Source organism: Apium graveolens, chromosome 4 (assembly GCF_009905375.1).
Source record: "Apium graveolens cultivar Ventura chromosome 4, ASM990537v1, whole genome shotgun sequence".
Taxonomy (NCBI): Eukaryota; Viridiplantae; Streptophyta; class Magnoliopsida; order Apiales; family Apiaceae; genus Apium; species Apium graveolens.
Genome location: NC_133650.1, coordinates 173,228,626 through 173,248,995, shown reverse-complemented (window position 1 = coordinate 173,248,995; position 20,370 = coordinate 173,228,626). Strand labels below are relative to the sequence as shown.

General features: G+C 34.8%; 1 non-coding gene across 1 annotated transcript; it reads right to left on the bottom strand.

Moving 5' to 3' along the window:
• Positions 1-20,018: 20,018 nt before the first annotated feature.
• On the bottom strand, positions 20,019-20,125 carry LOC141722434 (small nucleolar RNA R71). The gene has a single exon (XR_012575453.1). It is a non-coding gene; the product is annotated as a small nucleolar RNA R71 (small nucleolar RNA).
• Positions 20,126-20,370: the final 245 nt, after the last annotated feature.

Genomic DNA, 20,370 nt, shown 5'->3' with positions numbered 1-20,370 from the left:
AATACTAATTATTAGATAATTCGCCAAAATTCACATAATAATTATTTATTGATAAAAATAATACACGATATATCTCAGATATTATAATTTCCTTTGGGATAAAGGGTACAGTAGTTTTTGATGCCATTGTTTAGTGTTTGAGATTTAGTGTGTAAGAGAAATTTAAGAGAAAGAGTTCGAAATGAGAGATAAATCAGTTTGGAATTGAAAGTTCTAGGTCACTTAGAGTTCTCGAAAGTGTAAAGAACCGTATGTATTGATGTCTGAGTATTTATAGTAAAAGCAAATGACTTATCGAGAACTCAAAAATAAATGCTTGGAATTTGCTTATCGAGAAGTCATTGTGAAAAGTGAATTACATATCGATAAGTCATTTTAATTTACTCTTTTAGAGAACTAAAATTGACTTGTCGAGATGTCAAATAAATACTCAGTTTATCCAACTTGGACTGAATTGTTTCCAATTATTATTTGAATAAAAAATAAAATCAGAATGATTTTTTCAAAAATATTTCATTGAAATAATTTATTAAATTAAATTATCTCAGTTCTGAGTTATTTGAAAGTCTAAAATTATACTTGTAGAGAACCCTGTAAGTTAACACTTATAGAGAACTCTACAATGACTTATCGATAAGTCATAATGAAGCTTATCGAGAAGTCCCTCGAAAAGTCAGAAAATTGACTTATCGAGAATTCACTCGAGAAGTCTTAAAATGACTTGTCGATAAGTCAGTTAGACTAATCGTGAACTTGGTTCTCTATATACTTTTGATTACTTCGATTCTGCCTTGTGCTAATTTTACATATTGAAAATGCAAATCAACATTTAGACAACTTTCTTAGAATTGAAAAATTCCATGCTAAGTTTTGAATTTTGAAAAATAAATATGTAGAGATTTCTGAAATATTTATAATTCATATTCCAGTAAATTTCCAATTAAATCAAATTAATTTTGACTTACTAGAAATTAATCTTCTGCAAAACATTTAGCTGAGTTCTTGCCTTAGGATGAAGAATTTAACATCCCTATTTCACCTACAAGTATAGTGAAAGTTGCTTCATCCAAAGGTTTAGTAAAAATATCAGTTAACTATTTTTCTTTTGAAACAAAAATTAGCTCAATGGTACCATTTGCAGCATGTTCTCTAACAAAGTGGTACCATACATCAATGTGCTTTGTTCTAGAATGATTAACTTGATTAGCCACCATAGATATAACACTAGTATTGTCACACATAATTGGAATTATGTGTAACATTAGGCCATAATCCATTAGCTGATTTCTAATCCAAAGCACTTGAGCATAACAACTTCCAGCAGCTATATATTCAACCTCAGCTATGGAAGTTGACACATATTGTTGTTTCTTGCTACTCATTCTACTTCTGCTAAATCAGTTAACAAGAAGAACTTACCCAACACTGCTTGGGTTGCTAAACACACTTAGAACTCATTGTGCACAGGGCAAAGTAAAGAAAGTCATCTGGATCATAGACAGTGGATTTTCCAGGCATATGACAGGTGATAAATCCCTGCTATCACAGGTTAAGGAGAAAGCTGGCCCTATGGTGACCTTTGAAGACAACGGCAAATGATTCACAATGGGATATGGCAAGATTGTTTCTAAAAATATTGTCATTATTGAAGTAGCACTGGTAGCTTGTCTTGAAGTGAATCTTCTCAGTGTTAGCCAATATGCAGACAAAGGTTTTGAAGTTTTGTTCAACAAAGAAGAATACACTTTTATCAGCAAAAAAACTGGTGAAGTTGCTTTGAAAGGAGCAAGGAAAGCAAGCTTGTTTGTTGCAGATTTTGAGTCAACAAATAAGGATGGTGCTTGTTGCTTCTACACCAAGGCATCAGAAGAACAAAGCAAGCTCTGGGATAAAAAGCTGTCTCACTTGAATTTCAAGGCAATTAACTCCTTGGTCTAAAAGGAGTTGGTAAGAGACATGCCTGAACTGGAGTTTGCTCAAATTAAAGTTTGTGAAGCTTGTTAGAGAGGAAAAATGAAGAGATAAAGTCACAAGTAAAAAATTGTGAGCTCTATAGAAGAACACAAATATGACTTTCAATGATGACAAGCATCCAGGCTTAGAATACCTTGATGATATTGGAGCTGAAGCTCTTGCATTTGAGAACCTCAACATTGATAGTGATTCTGATGGGCAGATTTCAATCCAATTCAAAAGAATTACATTTGATGGCCATAAAGAGGATCTTCAGATATTTAAAGGGAACTCCAAACTTGGGATTATAGTATCTTAAGGGAACTGGTTTTGAAGCTGTTGGTTACACAGATACAGATTTTGCTGGATGCAGGGTTGACAGAAAGACAAGGACTTGTATCCTGGTATAACAAGGAACATCAATCTGTATCAACTTCTATAGCTGTAGCTGAAAACATAGTTGCAGGAAGTTGTTGTGCTCAAGTGCTTTGAATTAGAAATCAACTAATGGATTATGGCCTCGTGTTACACAAAATTCCTATTATGCGAGACAATACTAGTGCTATATCTATAGCAGCTAATCCAATTAATCATTCTAGGACAAAGCACAATGTGTTAGATATCATTTTAGTAGAGAACATGCTACAAATGGTACCATTGAGCTCATTTTTCTACCAACAGAAAAATAATTAGCTAACATTTTTACTAAACCTTTGGATGAAGTAACTTTCACTAGACTTGTAGGTGGAATTGAAATGCTTAATTCTTCATCCTAAGAAAAGAACTCAGCTAATGTTTTGCAGCAACTTAATCTCCAGTAAATCAAAATCAATTTGATTTAATTGGAAGTTAACTGAAATATGAATTATAAATATTTCAGAATTATTTGCATATTTGTTTTTCAAATTCAAATTCAACTTGGAGTTTTTCAAATTCTAAGTAAACTGCTCAATTGTTAATTTACATCCTTAATATGTAAAATTAACAAGGCAGAATTACAAAAACCAAAAATATATAGAGAACTGAGTTCTCGATAAGTCAAGATTGACTTCTCGACAAGTCAATTTAGGACTTCTCGAGTGAGTCCTTGATAAGTCAATTTACTGATTTCTCGAGTGACTTCTCGATAGACTTAACAATGACCTATCGATAAGTCCTTGAAGAGTTCTCTAGTACTAATAGTTCACAGAGTTCTCTACAATTACAATTGTTGACTTATCAATAACTCAGAACTGAGATAATTTAAACCAATAAATTATTTTGGTATTATACTCTTGGAAAATTTATTCTAATTTTGAATTTTGAATTTATTGAAATAAAAGTTGGAATTAATTCAGTCCACTTTTTGGACAAACTGGGTATTTATTTGACATCTCGATAAGTCAATTTTGAGTTCTCTAAAAGAGTAATTTAAAATGACTTCTCGATATGTACTTCATTTCTTAAAATGACTTCTCGATAGAAAAACTCCAAACGTCTATTTTGGAGTTCCCGACAAGTCATTTACTTTTACTATAAATACCCAGACTTCTCGATACATACACATACTTACAACTTTCGAGATCTAAAGTGACCTTGCTTTCAATCCAAAACTGATTTCTCTCTTATTTTTCCTTCTTTCTCACAAATCTCTTTTACCCACTAAACTTCACACTTATATCAATGGAAGCCAACAATCTTGTACCCTTTCTCCCTAAGGAAACCAACTTTCTTGCATTTCTAGATGCAAATCAAGCACCTGAAGTCTTTCAGTGCTTCGTTAAGTTCCTTTCTGAGACCTACTTTGTAGGTGCTCTAACTGTTAATCCTGTGTTGTATTTAGATGTGCTAGGTGATTTCTGGAACACAGCAACAACCAGGACAGTTATGTATGAGAATCAAGTTACGGATATAGTGATAAACTGCACAATTAAGGGGCAGCAAGTGGAGATTCTTGAGGATGATGTCAACAAGGCTTTGGGCATTCCCACTGACAATCTGGCGGAGGTTCCAACTCAGGATGAGCTGCATGAGTTCATGGACTTCATAAACTATTCTGAGAGGATTAAACTAGCCACCATGAATAAGAAGTATCTGAGGAGGGAATTGTCATTCTTATTTGACTCTGTGATAAGGGCATTTACCTGTAGAAAGTCGGGATTTGACAACATATCCAGTGTTGTCCAGGAACTGGTCTACTCGATGGCTCACAATAAACAGATAAATATAGGACACTATATATTGGAGTAGCTGAGCACCAGGTTGACTATGCCATTGGAACCAAGAGGTAAGGAGATCTTTCTTCCTAGATTTATTATGTCAGCTTTAAATTATAAGGTGAATGACATACACATGCTAGAATGTGTGAATAGAACACTAATTGGAAATTGTAAGCAAGTATCCAAAATTCTATTTGGATCACTTCTTGCTAAGAATAAGATTCCAGTAAGTCTTAAGTTAACACCTTTCATGATTGAAAGATTTAAGACTTATCCTTATTATATGCCAGACATGAGAAGTATTGGTAATCAATCTAGCACAGTTATGATCTCTGAACCTGTGGAAGTACAAACACAGGAACACCCACAGGGATCTTCCCATGCTGCAACCATTTCTTCAAAACCTTTAGAAGCTAGGCAACCAACCACCTCATCTTCTCAAAAGGATGAGGTGAGTAAAAAAAAGAGAAATGAGGCAACCTTGACTGTCATAACTGGGAGTGGTGAGGAGATAGCTGAAAGAGAATCACCTCCGGTCAAAAGATCCAAAAGGAGTAAACAACCAGAGCTGACCACTCTAGCCACATCTGCATCCTCCCAAAAGGATGCAGTTTTAAAAATAACCAGGTGGAAGTCTGCACAGCCAGCACGTGAAGCAATTCAAGTGTATGGTAGGAGAAACAGGGAAGGCACACACTGTGAGGACACATCACTTGAAGCTCCCTCATCTATTCAGGGGGAGCTTCCAACACTCACAACTGAGCAACAAATTCTTGTAACTAAAATTTTTTCTATTCCAACTCCACTTGAATCCACTTCTCAAGTGCAACAAAAATCAAGTGACTTAGCTCAAGAAGCTTTGCTCACCACCCAGACACTTCATTTAGATGGTGAGAGGCTACATGCTCGGGTAGACCTTGATGACACCATCACAAACATGGGAGATTCATCAGTTTTTACTGAAGACCCCATGGATACTTCTAATGCACCTTCATGTGCAAAATAGCCTTCACAAACTGAAAGGTTTGAGGCTAGTACTCCTGAGGGGGAGCTATCTAAATCCTCTCCAATTCAATTGAAGGTTCCTAAAGAAGGGACAACTCCCCTCACAACTCTAGTAGAGATTGCCTTAACAGTTAAAGCTAGAAGTACAATTGCCCATGATCCTGTCATAGGGGAGGCAAGCATAGCACATTCAAGTGCAAGTGTGTTGCAAGACACACAAGGGTTTGAGGATGGTGTACATGACAGTAACTCAGTCAAATCCCCTCCAATTCAATTGGAGGTTCCCACTACAACTGAAGGATAACACACTGTCAAAACCACAGAGCCATCTGTGAGTCAAACAGTGACCCCCTTCACAGGTGTTTCTGATGAACCATCTACCTCACAACCTCAACAATCTCACATACTCTCTCCGTGGCTACAAGAATCTGCTTCTCAACCAGCTTCTATAGATGATCTACTAGTAGAGCAGATATCTGAACTCGCCAACATCTCACAACATCTCCTGACTTTAAATATGAGCAACCAGGACTATCAAGCTATCATGCTTGCTTACAATGAAAAGGTTGAGGAGCAAAAGGAGAAAATTGTTAATGATGCTGAGCAAGATGGGAATGTGGATGCATGCCTCGGAGATGAATCAATTTCTGGCCAGATTCAGAGTAGAGTATGTTACCATTCTGGGCAGCAATGGAAAAGACTTGAGTCCAGAAGTTGTCTATGATGCATTACAGATGTATACAAAGATCAGCTCAAAGCATTTTATCTGTTTGGTAAGGCTCTTGAAATCATGCTTACTGGCCATGAAGACAGAATCAGAAAACTGGTGAATGAGAAAATGGACAAGATCATACCATCTCAAGAGTAGGTCTCTTTTAAATTCAAGCATTTTACTGAGAAAATAGCTAGGATGGATCTTGCCTCTATTGAGAAGGAAGTCAAAAACCTCAAACTATCCTTCGTCAATCTCCATACAGTGGTCCAACAACAAATTACTCATTAAATGAGACCAAAGTCCAGCTGGATCAACTTCACCAGAGCAGATATAAGCCTTCAGCTTTGCTAATGGAAGGGATCAAACAGGCTGTAGAAGAACACTTTGGCACATCTAGCAGCTCTTATCAGCCTGGATCCACTTCAACAAATCTGCAAATTCAGTCTCTACAAGGTCAAGTCACATCATTGCAAGACTCCAACTCCTCTCTCACTACACAAGTTCAGGCCTTGATATCTCTTGTCAAGAGCCAACAAACAGATATCCAAACCCTGGTGGACTCCCATAAGCATCTTCAAATGCAGAATTTTGTAGCCTTGGGAGCCATCATGGGTAAACTTAACATACCACTACCTTCTTTGCCTGAACAAATAAGGCCTGAAATTCCTAATCCCCTTATAATGCCTGTCAACAAGACTAAGGAGGAGATAGAGGCTAGGTTGACACGATCAAGGTCATCTCAACAGAAAGTCCAAGGTGCTGAAAAGAAATCTAAAGAAGTTGATCTTGACATGGAGAGACTTATTAGGGCTGCTGAAGGACCTAGTCTGAGTAGAGAGTTTGATAAACTACTCACAGCTTTAAAAGCTTCTCTCAACGATAATCACTTCACATACAAAAAGGCCCTGGACAAGAAAATTAATTTTATAAGAGTGATAATGATCAATCAGGACAACTTTCTGCACAAGAGAATATTGATCAATGCTAATGACTCAGGGACAGACAAGTGTATGCAAGTGTCCCTAAATTACCTTGTCTCAAGGAGGGCATTTGAGTTAGATATCTTCATCAGAAAAGTCAAAGTTATAACTCATGAAGATACCTTGATATTGACTGAATTGAGGAATGCTCAAATGGCTGCTTTTCCTGAAGCATATTTACAGCCAAGCAAGGTTATATCATATATCTGTCCAACCACCAATCACTTCAAACATTTTCAGATCCCCAAATAGTGTGTCATGAGCAATAAGAAGCTTATCATGATCCCAGGAACTGGCTTAAGAGCTAAGAAAAACAAGAAAAATGATGATATGGAAATGATAAAGCTACTGAAGAGATATCTGGATAATGTAGAAGGCAACTTGCCCAAAACACAAATCAACAAGGATAACTTGGATGATGATGAGCAGAAGAAAGATGATAAAAATCCTTCTAGCTCAAATACAAGCCAGTCCAGTAAGCCATCGGGAAGAAAGGGTGGAGAGAAGAAGAAGGAGGATGACAATAAAGATGAAGAAAGGGGGAGAAGAGGTGAGAGGAAGAGCAGAAAGCCTCATGATGATTCAGAAACTCAGAAAACCCTAAAAATCCAAACACAACCAACTCAAACCTCAGCTCAACCTACAACATCAAATATCTCGAACATCAAACCTTCCTTAACATCTAAGCTAAAATTTCTATACAAATAAATAGCCAACTCTTTTATAAAAATTCCAATCACCTCAAGCCACACTAATCTCAAGAAAATGACAACCCTACCTTTAGCCAAGCCTTCACTAAAATTCAAGCTTAAATCTGTTCGGAGAAAACCTAAGAAAGTCAGGCCTACAAAGAAAGGAGAAGTCACTGAAAGGGCCATCTGGAATTGTTTTAAGGAGTCTGACTTTCTACCTCTAAATTGGTGCATCTCAGATGAAGACCATTTCCAATATATAGCTGAGGAAATTGTTAGAGTTTGGATTGTATCCTTGAGAGAAGTTAGAATTTATTTTAAGGATGGTACATTCACTCTTCTAAACAAAAGCTTAATGGATTCCTTGGCTCCCATAAAAATTAAGAGAGTGATAAGTTTGTTGAAGGACAAGGAAACTGCTACAAGGGCATGAAGATCATCTCTAGCTGAATGGTTGATTGAAAGGAAGGAAACAAAGAAAAGAAATGAGGCAGAAGCTGAAGAAAGAAGAAGGAGACATGATGAAGAAATAAATATGTACATAAAAAGATCAAAAGAGTTGAAAACAAAAGATATGAGCAGAATTTCTAAAGATGGGAGATTCCAAACATCAAAGCTGGTGGATTCTCAAGATACTTCTTAGAGGTTCTGGACAATGGTTATCCTAAGGCAGCAAGACAAAAACTTATAGAAGCTCTAAGTGGAACACTTATCATAGAAGGACTTGAAATTCTAGATCTTTTGAAGGATAAACTTAGAGAAGAAGCAGACGTAAAATCTGACTTTACCTGACACTTGTAATCATTGAACCTTGTGAGTCTTATGTTGTACAAGTTGTAATTCTATCAAGCTTTATATATTAATTCTATACTCCATCATTTCAAACTTGGGGTTAGTCTTGTTAACATGCATGAATTTGTGTTAAGCAATCTTCTCACAAATAAGAAGAGATTGTTGTAAGACACATGCCTATACTATAACAAGACTAAAACATTTTGTCAACCCTAAGTAAGTTGTATTATGATCTTAATCTATACTTTGTACTTGTAACATCTAAAGTCTGTGAAAATGTGAAAGGAGCAGACTGGATCCTTTTTCTATAAATAGTATCAAGCTTAAGAATTCTATCTGGAAGAAGATCAAGAAGATCATACCTCAGAAGAATTATAAAGAAGCTTGGAGTTGAATAAAGTTGTTTTAGGAAAAATACTCTAAGTCAAGATCTCTACAAATCACAGATTTAATGTTATAGAAAAGTCATTCGAGAACTCCAGAATGGCTTATAGAGAAGTCAGGAAAGCTACTAGAGAACTCAGAGAGATATTGACAAGTCAAGAAGACATGAAGGTTGGAGATATCGACAAGTCATTTTTTCACTAGAGAACTCAGAGTTATCGACAAGTCTACATTCAAGAGAACTCTGAGTTATCGATAAGTCAAGTTCCACTAGAGAAATCAGAGATATCGATAAGTCAAAATTCACTAGAGAACTCTGAGATATCGACAAGTTAAATTTGACTAGAGAACTCTGAGATATCGATATGTTAAGAAGCTACTAGAGAACTAAGAGTTATCGAAAAGTCAAAGTGAAGATGTGAAGACTAGAGATCTCGACAAGCTAAAATTCTCGTATATAGAACTGAAGTCCTCTACAAGCCAAACTAAATATAGAGTACTGGAGATCTCGATAAGCCAATATACTTATCGAGATGTCAACTGCTCTATAGACCTAAACTGGAGATCTCGAGGTAAAATCTCAAACTATAAAGTTGCAGATCAGTTCAATTTCCATGATTAGCAATCAACAAACAATCCAAACAGCTGGATTGACAAGTCTACAAAAAGCAGCTTAAAGAATGTGCAAGAGCAATGGTAAAGATTAACTGACAAAGGAAGATAAAAGAAAATACGGGATGTTAAAGATATGCTAAGCCAGAAATAGAAGATCTACTTTTCTATAAATAGAAATGACAAGTGACACTTTAGAAAAGCTAATAGCATATCTTATTACACACTGGTAAACCAACAGTTAACTAAGTTATAAAGTTAACACCGGTCCTTCAGTTAGTAGTAATAATTTAGATCAATTTTCTTGTAACATTCTCAAGGAGAAGCTAAGCTCTTTATCAACAAAGAGCCTAGAATTTTGTAGCAAAACAGTCTTAATTTTAATATAAAATTAAAGGAGTTTCGAAGATCTGTGTTCTTAATTTTATGCAAGCTTAAATTCTGCATGAACACATTTCATTACAAGATTTAGTTTACTTTGTTCAACCATAAACATTCAAGAAAAGCACAAAAACAGTAAAACACATTCACCCCCCTCTGTGTGTTATTCATTTCCTAAAAGGGGTCTTCAAAATTTTATTTTAGAAGAATCGATACTTCATTCGGGACAATAGCAGTTTAAGGGTTAGTTTATTCTGACTGCTTTGACTGCTATATTATCTCACAAAATAAATATATAAAATCCTAAAAATGATGGTACACCCCTAAAATAGATAGTTTCTAACATCCGTACGGTTGGATTGTCAAAATTTTATTTTAAAAGAATTGATACTTCATTATGGACAGTAGCACAGTTTAGGGATTAGTCTGTTCTGACTGCTTTGACTGTTATATTATCTCACAATATATATATATATATTTATATATATATAATATTAAAAATGATGTTAAACCCCTAAAATATATAGTTTCTAACATCCGTATGGAGGGATCGTCGAAATTTTATTTTAGAAGAATCAATACTTCATTCGGGACAATAGCGCAGTTTAAGGGTTAGTTTATTCTGACTGCTTTGACTGCTATATTATCTCACAAAATAAATATATAAAATCCTAAAAATGATGGTACACCCCCAAAATAGATAGTTTCTAACATCCGTACGGATGGATCGTCAAAATGTTATTTTAAAAGAATCGATACTTCATTCTGGACAATAACGCAGTTTAGGGATTAGTCTGTTCTGACTGCTTTGACTGTTATATTATCTCACAAAATAAATATATAAAATATTAAAAATGACGTTACACCTCTAAAATTGATAGTTTCTAACATCGGTATAGAGGGATCGTCAAAATTTTATTTTAGAAGAATCGATACTTCATTCAGGACAATAGCGAAGTTTAGGGGTTAGTTTATTCAGACTACTTTCACTGCTATATTATCTCACAAAATAAATATATAAAATCCTAAAAATGATGGTACACCCCTAAAATAGATAGTTTCTAACATCCTTATGGATGGATCGTCAAAATTTTATTTTAAAAGAATCGATACTTCATTCTGGAAAATAGCGCAGTTTAGGGGTTAGTCTGTTCAGACTGCTTTAATGCTATATTATCTCACAAAATAAATATATAAATCCTAAAAATGATGTTACACCCCTAAAATAGATAGTTTTTAACATCCGTAAGGAGGGATCATCGAAATTTTATTTTAAAAGAATCGATACTTCATTCGGAACAATAGCGCATTTTAGGGGTTAATTTATTTTGAGTGCTTCGACTGCTATATTATCTCACAAAATAAATAAATAAAATCCTAAAAACGATTATACACCCCTAAATTAGATAGTTTCTAACATCCATCCGGACGGATCATCGAAATTTTATTTTAAAAAGAATTGATACTTCATTCAGGACAGTAGCGCATACAGGGCTTATAGTCTATTCTGACTGCTTTGACTGTTATATTATCTCACAGAGTAAATAAATAAAATCAAAATAATGATGGTACACCCCTAAAATCGATAGTTTCTAACACCTGTATGGACGAATCATCGAAATTTTAATTTAAAAAAATTAAAGGAGTTAAAGAGTCTTTTCTTTTAAGTAAAAATGAGTTATTCTATAGGATTATATTCAAATAATGTGGAATAAAACACATTATCTTATGTGGTGTAGTGGATTGCACCTCCTTTTGTTATGTGGGAGGTCATGGGTTCAATTCCTAAGTTGTGCAAAATTTCACAAAATTTTTCCTTAATACCTTTCTTGGGCTGCCACCTCACCACTGCCACATCAGCAAAGTGGACCCCCATGGGGGACCCCTACCCGCCATGTCAGCAGAATGAGGACCACGCTACTACGTCTATAAAGTGGGCCCATATGGTGAACCACACCTGCAATGTCAGCAGAGTGGGGCCCACATGCTGGGACATTAGCGACAAGTCAGCAGTGGGGAACCCCCACGTGGGACCCACATGTGACACGTCAACATATTTTTATATATTTTTAATAAAAAATTGAATATTTTAATTTATAATTGGATCGGCCACACTTTAAGAGACATATGTTAACATAATTAAAATATGTTGTAATATGGTAGATTATCATAATGATACAACAACATTATCTATGGAAACATCACATAATTATGTCGTATAAGGCCATTTATGGCGTAGTGATAGTTATCAACTTTTTCATCCTCATCATCATTATCATTGTCATCCCAACTCTTTCCTTCTGTAATATAGGATTTTTCAGACTGCTTCTTCAAGAGAGCTTCATACTTTGCTTCCAGTTCCATGTAAGCTTTATCCTTCTTCACCTTTTTGGGCTTTCTATATTCAGTAGCAAAGTGACCCAACTTATCACAGTTGAAGCACCTTATCTTTGATCTATCCACAGAACCTGCTTTGTAGCCATCTTTGCTAGCTGAATTATACTGAGCTTTTGCTTTCCGATTATTGCTGTTGGAAGATTGTCCCTTGCCTTTGAAAACCCTTGGCTTTTTGACTCTTATATTGGAAAATTTCCTAGCCAAGTAAGCCATGGATTGGTCCATTTCATCTAGCTCATCCTCATCTTCCTCCAGCTCTAATACAACTTGCTTTTGAGGTCCTTTGTTCTTTTGTTCCATAGCTTGAATAACCGGAACTTGATCATCTTGCTCATCTTCACTTTCTTCTCTGTCATGTATAATCAAAGCACTTAAACCATCAACACCATGTCTATGGTGTGCTTTCAAAGACTTTCTTTGCAGCATCTCAAGTTCATAAGTTTTCAAGATTCCATAGAATACTTCCAAAGTCATTCTGCTTAGACCTCTTCCTTCTCTAATGGATGATATCTTCTATTTAAGATGGTCACGAAGGGCTAGCAGAAACTCTAGGTTAACCTCCACAGCTTCATAATATCTATCATGTAACTGCAAGTCATTTATCAATTTATTGAACTTCTCAAAAACTTCAGTAATTCCTTCTTTTAGTTTAGCCATAAAACCCTCATACGAAGTAATCAGAATCCTCCTTTTGTTTGACCTAACTTCCTCTGTTCCTTCACATAGAATCTCTATCATTTCCCAGATCTGTTTGGTTGTGTCATAGTTGACAATGTTATTGTACATTACATTGTCAAGTGACTCTATTAATATCAAATGCATGCAACTGTCTATATATACTTTTTCTTTTTCAGGTTCAGTATATTCTAAAGGATCTTTAGGAGCATAATATGCCGGAATGACCATGTCTCCATCTGTAGATTCCTCAACTCTTACCATGGGGGTGAAAGGCCCATTCTCGAGGATCTGAATATATAATGGTTTGGCCATTCTTATGAACAACATTATTTTCTTTTTCCATAATGTGTTGTTAGATCTGTCAAATGTAAGGATTTTGATACTGCTGAACTTCTGTGAATTCATTCTTCCAAGATCTTTAATATGTTTGCTTTTAAATTTTGCTCTGATACCACTTGTTAGGTAATGAATACAACATGGGGGGGTGAATGTGTTTTGGATTATTTTTAAGATTTTTGAACTGTTATGGATGTGGTAAAAAAATTAATCTAACTTGTACAGAAAAAGTGTTTTAACAGAAATAATAAAACATGCACATGAACACACTATCTTCAAAACTCACTTAATTTTATATTAAAATCAAGTATGTCTTACTACAAATTTCTGGGTTCTTTGTTGATAAAGAACTCAGCTTCTATCTTGAGAGAGTTACAAGAGTTTTAGATCTATATGTTACCATAAATACAAAGCATCCAGTGTTTACTTTATTGAACAGTAAACACAAGTTTTACACATCATGCAATATCATGTACTAAACCCTACTTTAAGTTAACTAAAAGTTTCTATTTATGGCTTAGTGTATTTTTGCAAATCGTGCATGTCTATGACTTTACTTTGTCAGTTAATCTTGGCCTTTGATCTTGTACTCTTTAAGCTGCTTTTGCAGACTTTTCAAATCAATGATTGATTTGTTTGTTGATTGATAATCTTGGATCTTTAACTGGTCTGTATTTTGAACTTTGAGTTTCATATCGAGATCTCCACTTTATCATATAGAGAACTAAACATCTCGATAGGTATAATGGCTTATCTAGATCTCTTATTACTCTATAGTTGTTTTGACTGATCGAAGTCTCTGAGTTCTCTATAAGAGAATTTAGCTTGTCGAGATCTCTGAATTTCTACATGTAGAAAAGAATTGTTGATATCTCTGAGATCTCTATAGGCATATTGACTTATCGATATCTCTGAGATCTCTAATGAGATTTCGGCTTTTCGATATCTCCAATATTCACATCTTCAATTTGACTTGTCGATATCTCTGAGTTCTTTATTGCAGAAATGACTTGTCGATATCTCCAATATTCATATCTTCATTTGACTTGTCGATATCCCTAAGACTTCTCTATAAGCTATTTTTTACTTATCGATAACTCTGAGACTTCTCTATAAGCTATTTTTAACTTGTCGATAAGTCATTCTGGAGTTCTCGAATGACTTCTCTATAAGACTTAATATGTGACTTGTAGATTTCTTGACTTAATATGTTTTTATAAAAATAGATTTATCAACTCCAAGTTTCTTCACGTTGTCTCTGAGGCATGACCTTCATGATCTTCTTCCAGAGTTTATTCTTTGGCTTGAGACTGTTTACAGAAAAATACTCCAGTCTAATCTATTTACACATTACAGACTTAAGTAATACAATACAAAATGCAAACTTAGATTATCATACAACTTACTTAAGGCTGTCAATTTGACTTAGACTTTTTATGGTACAGGCTTGTCTTGCACAATAGTTCTCCCTCAAGAAATACCGCGACCCATGGTAAATCCTACTAGATCTACGAATGATCCATTTTCCTGAACATGATTACTTTCAACATTTTGATGTACATCCTGATCTCGTTCCAACTCCGGTTCAATGTTATCATGTGGTTCTCGATCTTCATCGAGATGTATTGTCCTCCCTTGCTGAACATGATTCTTTGAACATTTCAAAAGAATCAGATTTGTTCGTTACAAGATATATATTTCCATACATATTGAAGTCAATAGTAAATGTTATGAAGTAGTAAAAGCCACTCATTGCCATCATATGCATTCAACCACATACATCATTATGTATAAGTCCAAATCGTGCGGTGGCCCTTTCACCTGATCACGTAAAAGAAGCTTTAGTCATTTTGACAATAAGACAAAGTTCGCATCTTTCGTATGATTCAAAATCAAACTTATCCAAGTATCCATCTATATGTAACTCGAGAATGTATTTCTCATTAATATGGCTTAACGACAATGCTAGAGGTAATGTTTGATTTGAGTCATCTTAGAACATATAAATTGTTAACTAATTGTGCAACATTATAAGTTTTATCATTAAAATAGAATAAACAACTATTGTTTATTTAATTAAAATAAAAACCTTTCTTGTCCTGACAAGAAATTGATTTAATGTATCCGCTAAAGGAAGGTACGTAACAACAATTTATCAAGTTCTCAATCTCGCCTTATGGGCAAAATTATGTATCAAGTTCCTTCAACTAGAGCAATAACTTTTGCTTCAATTCTAACTCGATACATGAAGCTTGACCGTTGCTAGTCTTCTTCTTTAGATCTTCCAAACAAGCTCGATAATTTAACTTCTAATCATCCAGTTATTTCCACAGAAATGATAATCATCTCCTTTAGCAACACCACTATCAGGCTTCGAAAGCCCTTTGGGACTGGACTTTGATTTGGCACCGAATATGATCAAATATTCACCTTGCATGTCCACTTTCCTTTTCCATTTGTATTCCATGTGTACATCATCAATATGGACGTAATTCATGCCTTTATCAGTGTTATTTTTAGCAGTTCTAAACATTCTTAACAACTCAATGAGTGTTCTCTCTATCTCATTCCTTTTGTTCTTAAAAAACTAAGAATAAAAGTTGTTCAAAGATTTTTTTGATCAAATCAAGCTGAGTCTCTAGACTATTCTTGAAATCCAGAATATCAAGGTACATATACCTATCATCTTCAGAACATGTGGTCCAAACGGATATCATTCTCCCATTAATACAAAAAGTATGGTGCTTTATTATTGTCAAATCTTTCTTACCAGCCTATCCTTCAAACATCCTTTGAAGGTGCTCAATCATATCATAAACATAATTATGCTCTTGTTGCTTCTAAAGCTCAGCACTCATAATTACAAGCATGAGACATGAAACATCAGTTGCATAATTTATTTGCTTCTGGTAATCATTTTGTTCAGCACATGTTTCATTCTCAGCTAGAAGAAATAAGGGAGGGGATTGAGTGACATCCTTGAACCTGAGGACAATCCTCAAGTTCCTATGTCAATTGAGGAAATTATTTAATGTCAGCTTGTCCTTAAGAACTATTACATAGAGAAGTTATTTGTGTTATTTTTCATTTGATATCTACAATATTAAAGTGCATAGAATGACTTAGTCTATAGATGATCATTAAATTATGTTCAAGTTATTATTCATATATATATTCATAATATATATCTTCCACTATTTTTATCAAATCAATAGCCCTAACTATTAATTCGGAAAGAATATCTTATATATCCTTTCTAGTGAGCCAAGATCCATATTTCACCATGCGTTAGGTCAGCTTTGGCTTTTCTCCTAAAACATGATTATTTAGGTAGAAAACATTTATCAATTATATCAACTATATAACTCTTGGATAGCTTGGTGGAACAACATTTGTTCATATTTATCTAATAAATCCCACCAAACTCTATGCCTCTAAGTTCACAATCCTATTGTGGTAACTTAGTTAAGTTAAACCCAATAGTCAAAAAGTATCAATATACTTGAACACATCTCCCACGATAGTTGAGAGTACTTCGCTTTGGCGAACCCACTCCTTGTCGATCTAGGGGTAACACATTGGACTCATTGGAAGGCATCTGATCAACTTAATATTAACTTTAGGGTTTTGTCAATTTTAAAATGATCATGATCCCATCATAAAGAGATTCCCAATTTTTCCTTGAATAAAATACTTCAAATTAATATTCATCAATGGTTTGATTTTCAGGTAGTGAGGGAGTCACAACGGTCCCGCTTAAAACCCACAACCTTACAAGTTCAATGAACTCGTTTTTGACAAAATCTGCTCATGTCAGAAATAAAGAAAATTTTATTTTATTCCGTGTTTCATAAACACGAGAATCTCATTATCGTTTATTCATTTTAAAATCTTGAGTCGTTACCGATTTTATCTTGTATAGCAAGCATGGATTGGGTGTCGTATATAATACATACATCCTTAATCTAATTAATCATGCATCTTTATAAACTACTCTACACATACATTCATCATATGCGCATATAGTAAAGTACAATTAATAAACATGGTTGGTTATGGCTTCATCCTATGTGATCTTCATCAAGCTAATGACAAAGATCTAGGTCAATCTAAGGTGAAAAATAAGTACAAGCTAACAATTACATGTCTTCTTTCTTGTATTGCTTCCTTGGATGGCCTCCATGTAAGATTACCCTTACTTAATCTTCAAATCTTCATGTCTTAGTGTACATTACATGGATGAAAAATAAAAACTAATTTAATGTACTTACAATAAGAACTCGAGTTACATTCTAGATTTAATAATTACAAGATCAAACGACATTCAAGCCGTATTTAAAAAAAACCAAAACCATTAACCTAAGGTCATAAGGAATAACCATCCACCATGCTCAGTTAACACATAAGAATATGTTAAAATACATAATATGATTTTAACATATCATACCTATTATCATCTAATCATAAAAACCAAATATGGTAAAAATCAAAAAATTCGAAATTAAATCTGATAACATTAAATCGCAGATTACAGAGCGTAAACGATGTCAAATGCCTTACAAATCAGTCGATAATAGCTTTGGCTATCTATTTCGTTCAGATGCTCGATTCCATTTGAAATAGCATATTCGTTCGCCAAAATCGAACACCAGACACAGATTCAGCAAATCCGCCGTATCCGATTCCAAATTATATCAAATACGATTCTTATAATAAGAACAAACATAAAACATGTATATATCAGTATATATATAGATTATATAATCATCATATGATTATACAATTCTCATGAATATCATATATTCAAAATATATACATACATATGCATATATAAATATAACAACATGTAAAACATACAAAATCGCATAGATAACAGTCATGGAATATTGTATACATGTTATCATCATAAAACCAGTAAAAATGACTAGTGGATTTTATATCCATTTAGAACGTTTCGTATCGGCTTAAGTTGATGACTTGATATCAAGTATGTGGTGTTTTTGATGCATTTTTTGTTGAGTCTTTGCAAAGCTATAACTAGAGGCAAGAATGGAATTTTCTATGCTTCTATGGTGGAATGAGATCATGAGATGAAGGGCGAAAACTTTTCATAGGAGCAGAGAGAGAAACAAAGAAAGCAGATTTTTTTTGGCAGAAGGCAAGCGCGGCCACCCTCTACCTTGGCGTGCCCGCGCGCCTGCGCTGTCTTGGCGCGTCCGCGCTAGGTCGTCCAGAAAGAAATCCTGTTTTGATTCTGATTGGAAGTTTCGTGCGGTCAAAGTAATCTGGAAGTATAAATACCATAAGATATCAATCAGAAGGCGAGAACGGAAGGAAAACAACAAGTGGATAGCATAAGACGGCTAAGAAGAAGAAGATCTAGTTCTACATCTTATTTTTGTATTCTTCTAATTAGGCGATACTTTGGATGCTCGTTTCGGATTTTTTTTCTAAACCTTAATACTTTAATATTCTCTTGTAGTACTCAAAACTTTTTTCTATCTAGCTTTCATTGGAACCCATAATGAAGAGCCGTTCGATTATGAACTAATCGTTATCATGGGATTCTAACGGATTTTTTTATGGAGTTTAGTAGTTGATTGCCTTAAAGTTTTCAGTGTATGATGAATTATTGATTTCCTCGTATGGTTGTGCTTAATATTCTTGGATGTGTTGCTAACATCTAAGTTGTATTGTTAATCTCTATTGAATGCGAAAGTGGATATAGGGGTTTAGAACTGGCCATGCTAGCATAGGTTTATGGATGTCTTAACATGCATGATTCATAGTGTAATTTTAACCATCTTACGCAGCCCTATGTGATCTCAATGGATAACTTGCTCTTATACCGTTATGTTTTCAAATCATATAGACATATAGGGTCAAAACATAATTGGTGTCTGCCAACTTCTATGTAATTTATCGATGCTGAGTGGTAGGGTATACGTATATTGAAAGATAGCGTGTACTAATTTCGTGTTGTCTGATTAGTTATCATAACCGTCACATACTATGATCAATGAATGGCATAAACTTTGAATAAAGTATTTAATGAAGTTGGAATCCCATGTTTTATTTCATATAAGTAACTTGATTTTAATCTCTTAGTTAATTCATTCTAGCATAATTACTTTTAGATAATCAAACTCAATTTGATACTTGTCTTAGCAGTGAATAATAATCATATATTATTGCATAAGTGCACATTCTGAATTAAACTAATCTATGTGGGAACGAACTAAACTTAATCTTATACTACTTGTGACCGCGTACGCTTGCGTGCTTTTGTGCGAACAAGTTTTTGGCGCTGCTGCCGGGGATCAGTGTTAAATTTAGTTTATGTGCTTGTCATTAGTGGTCGTTAAAGTTCACTGACTCAGATTATTTCTCTTACTAATTTTACTTTGCTTGTGTGTTTCAGGTATTCGAGCGAGCGTATATGCGAACATGTTCTCAATCTCGTAAGGACACACTAGAAGAAGTAGAAACGAAAGTGATCATTGCAATGGGAGAACCAATAGCAGAAATGAAAGCATTGAAGGATTATTCTCAACCGAAAATCAATGACATTCAGTCTAGCATTGTCAGACCAGCCATTATAGCTAATACCTTTGAAATCAAGCCTAACACGATTTATATTATAGAGAATTCAGTCCAGTTTGGGGGAGCTCTAACGGAAGATCCCAATATGCACATTAGGAGTTTCATAGAGATTTGCGACACCTTCAAGTTCAACGGTGTTTCTAAAGATGCTGTGAAACTGAGATTTTTCCCATTTTCTCTGAGGGATAAAGCTAAGAGCTGGTTGCACTCCCTGCCAGCAGGTTCTATTACGACAAGGGAGGATATTGCTCAGAAATTTCTTACTAAATTCGTTCGTTTGGCAAAAACAGCTGCAATCATGAATGCTCTTTCTCAATTTGCACATCAATCGGGAGAATTTTTATGTGAAGGTTGCGAGCGCTACGTGGAGATGCTTAGGAAGTGTCCTCATCATGGAATGCCTGATTGGATGGTAATCAATTGCTTCTATAATGGGTCGGGAGCACAGTCGAGACCCATGCTAGATGCAGCATCAGGTGGAGCCTTATGGGCTAAGAACTATTAGGAAGCTTATGAACAAATTGAAATGATGGCTGCTAATGAATATCAGAACCCAACTCAGAGACTACCACAAGGTAAGATAACAGGAATTCTGGAGGTGGATACAGCTACGGCTATAGCGGCTCAGCTAAAGGCGTTGACTA